General features: G+C 46.0%; 1 protein-coding gene across 6 annotated transcripts in view; it reads right to left on the minus strand.

Annotated features, from left to right (window-relative positions):
- LOC120422123 (uncharacterized) overlaps positions 1 to 11,110 on the minus strand; it is a 151,437-nt gene that overhangs the window by 96,883 nt on the left and 43,444 nt on the right. The gene's annotated exons all lie outside the window — the stretch shown is intronic.

Here is an 11,110-nt window from a genome sequence, read left to right on the forward strand (position 1 = left end):
AATGTGCAACTCAATTCAACTGTCCCCTACCTTACAGTTAGATCCTCACGTCAGCACACGCATTACGTCAACATCGTCGTCTCCCAAAATTCAATCAAATTGTCGTTACCCCGTTAATTATTGAGTCACCCATCAATAACTTCCAAATTGAAGTGGCACGAGAGAATCGTCCTCGTCGCCGTTAATTCGATGAGCGCCTAATCGTCGCAAATCGCCTCAGTCATTCACCTGATGCTCTGTTTTGCCTTACTATATTGACGAGCTGATTAGCGTTGAGCGATGACTCGATTCGCCGCTTCTTCTGTTTACTTATTCATTCATTAAGTTTCATCACGCTGAAATTGAGATTCACTTCTTATCGCGATCTGATAGCCATTTCTTGCGCTTAATTTGAACTGGCTGGCCTTCGCTAAACCGCCGCGTGTCCGCGTCCATGCAATGACTGAAGATGACCACGGCCACGACTCTCTCACGTAACTCCCCCGCACTCCGTAAATGAAGTGACTATCGATAAAACGCCCATAAATAACGTCTACAACGAGGACGACGACGAGGAAAGCATAAAAAAGGCCACGCTGACCACAGAGTGCAGGCAATTTGTGGCGAACCAAAAAAAAGCCCCAATCTTTAGCTCTCCAACCTTTTTAGTTGGGTGTTAATTAAAAGCCCAAAACAATTTACGCCGTGGTTTAACACGATACCGATGCGCAACAATGGGGGCCACATTCTTTCTCATTGTAGCCTCAGGTCGACTGGAATCGCTGACTAATTGTCGAATGAAAAATAAAATAGTGACAACAGTGTTGCAGCCTCAGTTAGCTTAGCGAGAATGATACCAAGTAAAAAAAAAAACAACAAATAAATTCTGCAACATTGCAATTATTCATACGAAACCACACACAATGTTGCGCGCCTGGCAATTAAAACAGTTTATTCCAGCTCAGGAAAGGAGTCGTGAAACGGTTCATCCCCGCAAAAAAAAAAACGATTCCAAATCGTATATGGAAGTGTTTATGCTAGTGCAAAGCGATAGTAAACCGGCTGAGCACCTTTGGTCATCGCGTAGGGTTAGTGAAATTTCACGATTTCGCGGACAGCGTGAAATCCGCGAAATTTGGCTTTTTCCGTGAAATCCCGTGAAATTTTATGTTTTTGTGAAAATGTATCGATTTTTCTCAAAATAATTAATCAAACTCAAATAGGAAATAAAATAATTTTATGAACTACTTTAGAATTAAGCGAGTGAATGCCCTGGGTTAATTACTAATATAGGGTTAGTGATTTTTGACGATTTCGTGGACGGCGTGAAATTCTCAAATTTTCTCAATTTTCTCAAATATTTTTTAAAAATAATAACTTAATAAATATTTCATCCAGAAAGACTATTTATTTAAATTTTATTAGATTTTAATTAAAAATCTGGAATATATATGTATGTCAAGTTGAACTGACCGATTCACGTAGCCTAGTGGTAACGCTTCCGCCTCGTAAGCGGTAGATCGGGGTTCAAATCCCGGCTCGGACCAACACAACTGGTGATCGTTTCTCTTCTGGATTCGATTGCTTAGTAAAGGGGAGGGAGTGCATCGTCACAAGCTGGACCTTACCAACGACACCTTAGGAAGGCGACCTATGGAATGTTAACATTAACCTTAATATGTTAACATTAGTTAAGTTAAAAACTGCCACTCCGCTTTGTAAATGTCGGCCCCGATACTCTTCAAGGGTGTTCCCTTCAGGAACTGGAAAAGATTTACTTTTTACAAGTTGAATTTGAAGAAATGTTCAGATTTTTTAGTTTTTTTTAAGAAACTAACTAAGTCCGTTGCAAATATTTTTCAAAGTTTATGTCGCCCCCCTCCCCTTCAAAATTGGTTCGAAAAATCAGGGGGCAATTTTTTTTTCAAAATGCACTTCCAAACACTTTTTTCATTCAAGTGTTGAGACCATAGCTTGTTACTTCAATTTTTATATTTATTTATTTATCATTATCATTTACAACAAAACTTTCGATTTTGCTAAAAAGATATATCATTTTGCAAATTGATTTCAAATTTGTTTTTGAAAAGTGAGCTAAAAACCTTAAAAATGTGTTTAATGGGCTAGTGTCGCAGAAAATTCAATTTATTTTACTCATTTTGGCTGGACAAGATTGTTAAATCTTGCTATGATATGAAATTCAATAACATATAAAATGATATAACAGAATCAAATAAGGGAAAACTTTATAGCTTTATTAGTCGAATATTAAAAAATCAGTTCAGTAAATGAGCATACGCGTGCCCTACATTTTGTTTCGAAATATATATTGAGCCCATCTATAAACCAGGTGAAACTTTTTTGAAAATTGGGAGATTTTTTTTTGTGTTGCGATCAAATTTAGTGTGTTTTTTTAGTTTATTGGAGAATAATATATAATGAAGCATAAAAAGTAGTTTCTGTGATTTAAACATAGGATTTTCAGAGTTATTTTAACATTTTTTACGTTCCGCGAAATTTACGTGAAATTTGGTGTTTTGAAATTGAGGTCCCCGTGAAATTTGCAATTTTCGAGCGTGAAAAATCACTAAGCCTAGTCATCGGTCTGTGGTCGATGGTCGATGTGGCCCATAAAACCCGGGCAAAGTCCGTTAAGCGCGGAGAGGAGAAGAAACAATTGCCACTCGGGTTGTTGTTGTTGCTGTTGCATCATCAGCCCATACTTCACGACCGGCCACTTTGGGGTTTGGCGAGGGCTCTGGAAGAAGACGATGATGGCCGGCAAAGATGATGCTTCACACTACCGAATTTGGTGGAGTGTGCGAGACACGGAAGGAATTTTGAGCGAAGGATGAGAATTTTTTTTTTGCACAGAATTTAGCAGTGTTAATTTATTTATTTTTAATTATTTTAACTCAAATAATGTGTACACATTTAACAAAAGATCTCAATCTACTTTCTGAGATGTAATTACACAATTTTATATGAAAAAGATGCAAATGAACACCTTTGAATATTGCCTTCATGCTTAGTAAAAACGTCAGTGTCAGTCGGGGGGATGACAACCCTATTCCGACCAAAGCAAACTGACAACAGTCGAGCACGGTTATCAAATGAGAGCCCATAACAAAAGCACTAGCTGTCAAATGGTAGCCCATAAAAAATCAATGTTAGGGTTTTTGATTTTCAAATTTTTCGCTATTTCAACAATAAATTCCTGAAAAAAACACGTGAATTGTGTTGCTGATGGCAAATTCTATCATATTAATGGAGATTCCATCGAAATATTGGCTGAAATTTCATATAAAAAAAGTGAATTTTTCTGTTAACCTTTTTTTGCTTTTGGGTAATTCCGACCCTTTTTCGATATGCGTGAAACTTTGTCCTAAGGGGACAAACTTTTGTCCCTGATCACGAATCCGAGGTCCGTTTTTTGATATCTCGTGACGGAGGGGCGGTACGACCCCTTCCATTTTTGAACATGCGAAAAAAGAGGTGTTTTTCAATAATTTGCAGCCTGAAACGGTGATGAGATAGAAATTTGGTGTCAAAGGGACTTTTATGTAAAATTAGACGCCCGATTTGATGACGTACTCCGAATTTCGATAAAACGTATTTTTCATCGAAAAAAACACTAAAAAAGTTTTAAAAATTCTGCCATTTTCCGTAACTCGACTGTAAAATTTTTTGGAACATGTCATTTTATGGGAAATTTAATGTACTTTTCGAATCTGAAATAACCCAGATGGGTCATTTTTTCATTTAGAACAAAATTTTTCATTTTAAAATATCGTGTTTTTTCTAACTTTGCAGGGTTATTTTTTAGAGTGTAATAATGTTCTACAAAGTTGTAGAGCAGACAATTACAAAAAATTTCATATATAGACATAAGGGGTTTGCTTAAAAACATCACGAGTTATCGTGATTTTACGAAAAAAAGTTTTGAAAAAGTTGGTCGTCATCGACCATGGTCACCCGCGACAGACACGGACGACGAAACAAAGAGAAACGCAAAAAGTAACTTTTTCAAAACTTTTTTTTTCGTAAAATCACGATAACTCGTGATGTTTTTAAGCAAACCCTTATGTCTATATATCAAAATTTTTGTAATTGTCTGCTCTACAACTTTGTAGAACATTGTTACACTCTAAAAAATAACCCTGCAAAGTTAGAAAAAACACGAAATTTTAAAATGAAAAATTTTGTTCTAAATGAAAAAATGACCCTTCTGGGTCAATGTAGATTCGAAAAGTACATTAAATTTCCCATAAATTGACATGTTCCAAAAAATTTTACAGTCGAGTAACGGAAAATGGCAAATCGGGCGTCTAATTTTACATAAAAGTCCCTTTGACACCAAATTTCTATCTCATCACCGTTTCAGGCTGCAAATTATTGAAAAACACCTCTTTTTTCGCATGTTCAAAAATGGAAGGGGTCGTACCGCTCCTCCGTCACGAGATATCAAAAAAACGGACCTCGGATTCGTGATCAGGGACTAAAGTTACCCCTTAGAACAAAGTTTCACTCAAATCGAAGAGGGGTCGGGGCAACTTTTCCCGATTTCGTGTGAGTTGGTAGAGAATTACCCTTTTTTTTCTTTTGATCGATCAAACCGTGCGCCCGTACACTGAGAACCGGCATTACACATTTTTCAGTTTGCTTTTACACATTTGCATGGGACTTTTGAGTTCAACCACGATAACACACTTCGTGTTACCATAGTAATAAGTATAATACTGATTCTCAGTGTTTGTTCTCTGAACTTCCAAGATGGCGGCTTCTTCGCTACCCCCTGGTGTCAGTATACCATAACAGTCCAGACTCGATTATCCGAAGGCCTTGTTTTGCGATGTCTTATTTTTGGTATCGAGCTTTACCTTTACTACTCTAAAGTTATTTAGAATTTTTTAATTCAAGATGGCGACCAAAATGGCGGCGATGAAATATTGAAAAAATGCATTTTGTAATTAAATAGGCAATCAACTATTAAAATTTGACTAAAATGGCGTCGCTTGAATTTGATTGTGAAAGTAAAAAAAATATGAAAAAAATGTTTTGTTCATAATTCGATTATTCGAAGTCCCGTACAAATCTTCGGATATTTGAACTTCGGATAATCGTAACTTCGGATAATCGAGGCATCGGATAATCGAGCCTGGACTGTATAGCAAAGTCTGTTATTTTTATAATAACTTGGATGAATTTTCTTTAGAATTTTCATCTATCCCAACCCAGGCAAACTGTCCCACCTAATTTCATAACTTTTCTAATTTCAACAGTAACTTATCCTAATCTCATTTTCGTACCCCTTTCCATAAACCACATCTCACCCGCGTTGCCATTCGCATAACTTCACACCAAAGACGAATAAAACGACGACGACAACAACAACGCCGGTGTGATGATGACGATCGTCGTTTTGATGGTGGATATTAACGTTGCCATTTCCCAGGCCTGACTAAGTGACTCGTTTTCGCAAAAATGTCGGCGAGGCAGAAAATTCCGCTCGAGCTGAGAACGCGATGTTTTTTTTTCCTGAATCAAACGCTTGCATGAGCCGAGAGCTCGCAAAGCGGAAAACAAATTGATATGGATTTTCCCATTTTTCGCACCGCACCCCCCTGAAAAAAGGGGAAGGTGGATTCTCTCAGTCAGTGCGGGGTAGCAGCATCGGGCGCCTCAGTAAGCAAATAAATTTCCCTTTTTTACCTTCGGGGTGGGACCTTCTTTTATTACAATCTTGGCCGTGTTTCATCTTGTCGTGTGTAACGCCCCGACTGAGGCGAGAGCAGAGCGAGTTGAGATTATTCACACTCTATATTGGCCCCGCGGTTGGCAGGTCGTCGGAGGAAATGGCTACTGGTGGGTGCCAGTGGTGGTCAACCTTCTTACTTGTGCACTGAATCATCGCTGCGGTCGCTTTGAATTTCCAAGATCCAAACTTATTAGAAGACAACATCTCAACCCGGCTGACAACCACTGAACCTTCCAGCCCCGAGTTGTTTGTGCCTAAGGTGCTGCGGTGTGACTTAACCACCTCTGAGTCCACCCAGCCCGGCAGCGGCAAAGTAAAGCAAAGAGCTTAGGAAACGTCGGCGGATTTGCAAAGAGTCACGATGAAAACGCGTCGAGGTAATTGCGTTTGTTTGAATAATGATAATTTAGGTGTTTGACGAGAAAACCTGATTTCTTTCGTCGTCGTCCCCCTTTTCGCACATTTGAGTGTGTGTGTTTCGGTTCCGGCCTCACGGTGGTGGTGGCCTCAGCCTAAAGTGCGGGGGTGGCATTGGCTTTAGAACCAGCAGCTCGTAGTAGCTAATGGAATCTATTACAACTAATTTGTTTTCCCTTTCGGATGTCACTCAAAGTGGCAATCGATACGAGCCGCGCGCCATATTTGAGAGCTTTTTATTAGTCGTATTAACACAACTCGCTTGGTTTGGAGGTGTTTTGACATTGAGAGCAGATGATGCTGGACGGAGCCAAGGCACTTTGGGGAAAAGATTTTGTTGGAGATGATCAAGCAACCTATGGATTTGTAGTTGTTAGTTTGTTACCTGGCAGCTCAATAAATTTTCATTCTGTTCTAAACCGTAACCCACGCTAGACGTGTTATTTCCACCTCTGCCCCAAGAGGTTATGGGCCCAGAGTGGGTTCCGGAATACTGAAGAATTTGGAAAACTTGAAGAATTTACTCGAAGAAGTTCAATTTTCAACCCGAAGAAGATTACATGAAGAAGTAGGAAAATCTAGAGAAGATGCCTAACGGAGACGGAAGCGGTGCTGCTGCTGGTGCTCAAGGTGCTGTCCAACCTGAGGCTCGTGGCCAGAACTACGGAGCCGGGGGCCATCCGCCGATCGAGCGGCTGGTCGGACGTGACAACTGGCGGACGTGGAGGTTCGCAGTGCGCACGTACCTGGAGATAGAGGACCTGTGGGATGTGATTGAACCAGCTCAAGGCGCGGCCGTCGATGCGAAGAAGGATCGGATCGCCCGAGGGAAAATCATTTTCTTCCTCGATCCGTCGATTTTCCACCACGCGGAGAACGCGAGGACTGCCAAGGAGTTGTGGACGAAGCTGTGCGGACTGTACGAGGACACTGGACTAACCCGCCAGTGGGCGCTCTTGCACAAGCTCATCACGACGAACCTGGCGAGCAGTGGGTCCATGGAGGCGTACGTGAACCGGATGACGACTACAGCGAATCAGCTCATCGGAATCGGCTTCCCGCTGGACGAGAAATGGATCGGCATGATGCTACTGGCGGGACTACCGCTGGACTATCGTCCGATGGTCATGGGGCTCGAGAATTCCGGGATCGCAATCACTGGTGACGCCATCAAAACCAAATTGCTCCAGGAAGACGACCTGCCCGTGGAACCAGCCGGAGGACAAGCGTACGTGTCCAAGGGGCGCTACAAGGAGACCAAGCAGAGCAAGCCTCAACCGAGTGCTGTTTCAAGCAAATCGAAGGGATCAAAGTGTCACCGCTGCGGCAAAGCTGGCCATTTCGCCAGGGACTGCACAGCCAAGGAACCAGTGCGCAACGACCGCGACGGCAAGAAGAAAGCTTTCTGTGCCGTGCTCTCGGTGCTGGATTCGGACGACGCCAACGATTGGTACTTCGATTCGGGAGCTGTGAAGCACTTGACCAGGAACGAGGCGCTGCTGGAGAACCCCCGGACGACGTCTGGAAGCATAATAGCGGCGAACAACCAGGCGATGAAGATCGTTGCTGAGGGAACTACAACGTTGCAGCCGACGTGCTACGACGACACCATCGAGGTTGAGAACGTTGAACTCGTGCCGGAGTTGGCGGTCAATCTACTTTCCGTCGGGAAGATCGTGGATCAAGGCCATACCGTCGTGTTCAACCGAGATGGATGTGAGGTGATCGATGAAGACAACAGTGTCTTCGCGACTGGGAGCAGATCTAACGGGCTGTTCAAGTTGGACCAGATCAAGCCGAGAGCGCTGGCGTGCTCTTCCCGCGAAACCGCTGAGCTGTGGCACAAGCGTTTGGGACACATGTGCATGAAGAACCTGATCAAGTTGAAGAACGGTCTCGTTAACGGAATCAAGTTCGAAGGCAAAGAGTGTGGCAGAGGCTGCATTGTCTGTGCGGAAGGTAAGCAGACGCGATTGCCATTCAGTCACGCAGGGACCCGTGCGGCTGGGATCCTGGACCTGGTGCACTCGGATATCTGCGGCCCGATGGAAGAGAAGTCGTTGGGTGGCTGTCGCTACTATCTCAGCTTCACCGACGACAAGACGCGCAAGATTTTCGTCTACTTTCTGCGAACCAAGTCCAAAGAAGAGGTTCTGCAGTGCTTCAAGGATTTCCACGTGACTGCTGAGCGGCAAACGGGCCGCAAGCTGAAGGTGATTCGGACGGACAACGGCCTGGAGTACACGAATCGGCTGTTCCAGGACTACCTGTCGGGGATGGGCATCCGTCACCAAACCACCGTGGAGTACACCCCTGAGCAGAACGGACTCGGAGAAAGGGTCAACCGGACTGCCGTAGAACGCGCTCGATGCATGCTGTTCGAAGCTGATCTGCCAAAACCGTTTTGGGCAGAGGCTGTGGCTGCTGCGATCTACTTGATCAACAGGTCGCCGACGAAGGGCATCGAGATGACCCCGGAGGAAGCGTGGTCAGGTCGCAAGCCGGACTTGTCACATGTACGAGTGTTCGGCACGACCGCGATGGCCCACGTACCGAAGCAGAAGCGCCGCAAGTGGGACAAGAAAGCCGTGGAATGCATCCTCACCGGCTACGAAGAGGACACCAAGGCGTACCGCTTGTACGACAAGAAGACGAAGTCAATCATCGACAGCCGAGACGTGACGTTCGTTTCGGAAGGAATGGTCAAACGTGGAGTGACCGCTGAACCGAGGGCTAGTGGACCGGAGCGGACATTTGTGCGGCTGGACTTTTGGGACTACGTGCCAGCCGATCCCGTTCAAGAGGTTGTTCCCCCGGAAGCCGCGGAACCACAAGAGGAGCCTGACGAAGAACCTGAAGATGCATTCGAGTCGGCCGAGAGCAGCGACGACGACGTGTCCTTTGCTGAAGATGACCCGTTGCCCGCGCTCCCGCCACAATCATCTTCAGAACCACCCAAAGGAGGGTTGAGGCTCAGTGGTAGGGAGCGCTTTCTTCCAGGCAAGTATAAAGATTTTAAACTTGGGAACAAAGGCCTACCCGTGACGAAATTTGCAGATAAGACGACGACGATGACCAACGCAGTCGCGAGGCCCGAGGATCCTGCCGCTGCGCCCCCGTCGTGCTCTTATCAAAGATCAGTTGCCGATGACGGTCAACAACGATTGATGCTTTGCGATAGGGGGCGCCCGCCCCAAGGCAAGTATTCTGATACCCCTGATGAATCACCCGATACTGGTATCGACACTCCACAGCCGCTTCTGGATGATCCGTTCACGCACCAACAAGCCCTGGCTCGGGACGACGCTGAACACTGGAAACAGGCCATGAAGGATGAGTACGAAGCCCTCATCTCGAACGGAACGTGGGAGCTGTGCGATTTACCGGAAGGACGTTCGGCGATCAAGTGCAAATGGGTGTACAAGACCAAGCTGGACGTGAACGGGGACATCGACCGGTACAAAGCGAGGCTGGTCATCAAAGGATACTCGCAGCGAAAGGGGGTAGATTACGAAGAGACCTACGCCCCGGTCGTTCGCTATAGTTCGCTGCGATATCTCTTCGCGCTGGCTGCCCGTCTGGACATGAAGGTCGACCAGATGGACGCAATTACGGCCTTCCTGCAAGGAGAACTGTCGGAGGAGATCTACATGGAGCAACCCCCTTGCTTCGTGGACGGCAAGAAGCGGTCCAAGGTCTGCCGACTCAAGAAGGCGCTGTACGGGCTCAAGCAATCCAGTCGTGTCTGGAACAAGAAGCTGGATGCTGCCCTGAGGAAGTTCGACCTGGTATGCACCGACTACGACCCGTGTGTGTACACCAAGGTGCGCGGCGACAAGATGCTGTTCGTCGCTGTGTACGTCGATGATGTCCTGATCTTCTCGAACTGTGACCGCTGGAAGACGGAGATCAAGGCCCAACTCAGCCGCGAGTTCAAGATGAAGGACATCGGACCTGCGAAGCACGTTCTGGGGATCCGGGTGAGCCGGAGCAAGGACGAGATTGCCCTGGACCAGGAGAAGTACGTGGAAGCGATCCTGAGTCGGTTCCAGATGACGGACTGCAAGCCCGTCAGTACGCCCATGAACGTGAGCGAAAAGTTGACGCGCGACGAGTGCCCGTCGACTGATCAAGAGAAGGAGAGGATGAAGTCCGTGCCGTACCAAGAAGCCGTTGGGTGCTTGATGTACTTGGCCCAGAGCACCAGACCGGACATCTGCTACGCGGTCAACATCCTCAGCCGCTTCAACGCGAACCCAGGTGAGAAACACTGGTGTGGTGTGAAGCATCTGTTCCGCTACCTGCGCGGGACCTCGAAGGTTCGCCTGACCTACAGGAAAGGAGGAGCTTCGGAGATCGAAGGTTTTTCGGACGCCGACTGGGCTGCTGATCTGGAGGACCGGAAGTCGATCACGGGGTACGTGTTCACCGCCCAAGGTGGAGCCGTGTCCTGGAGCTGCAAGAGGCAACAAACCGTTGCACTCTCGACCTGCGAGGCCGAATACATGGCGTTGTCGGCTGCGGTGCAGGAGGCGCTCTGGTGGCGCCGGTTGCGGGGACGTATCGAGTCGGAGGAGGCGATTACGATCCACTGCGACAACCAAAGTGCGATCGCGGTCGCACGGAACGGTGGCTATCATCCGAGGACGAAGCACATCGACATACGACACCATTTTATCCGGGACGCACTGGAGAAAGGCGAGGTTGTCGTGGACTACGTTCGGAGCGAGGAGCAAACAGCGGATGGTCTAACCAAACCGCTGTGCCGTACGAAGATGGAGATCTGCCGAGATCAACTTGGTCTGCAGCATCCCTAGGTTGAGGAGGAGTGTTGGAGATGATCAAGCAACCTATGGATTTGTAGTTGTTAGTTTGTTACCTGGCAGCTCAATAAATTTTCATTCTGTTCTAAACCGTAACCCACGCTAGACGTGTTATTTCCACCTCTGCCCCAAG

Source organism: Culex pipiens, chromosome 1 (assembly GCF_016801865.2).
Source record: "Culex pipiens pallens isolate TS chromosome 1, TS_CPP_V2, whole genome shotgun sequence".
Classification (NCBI taxonomy): domain Eukaryota; kingdom Metazoa; phylum Arthropoda; class Insecta; order Diptera; family Culicidae; genus Culex; species Culex pipiens.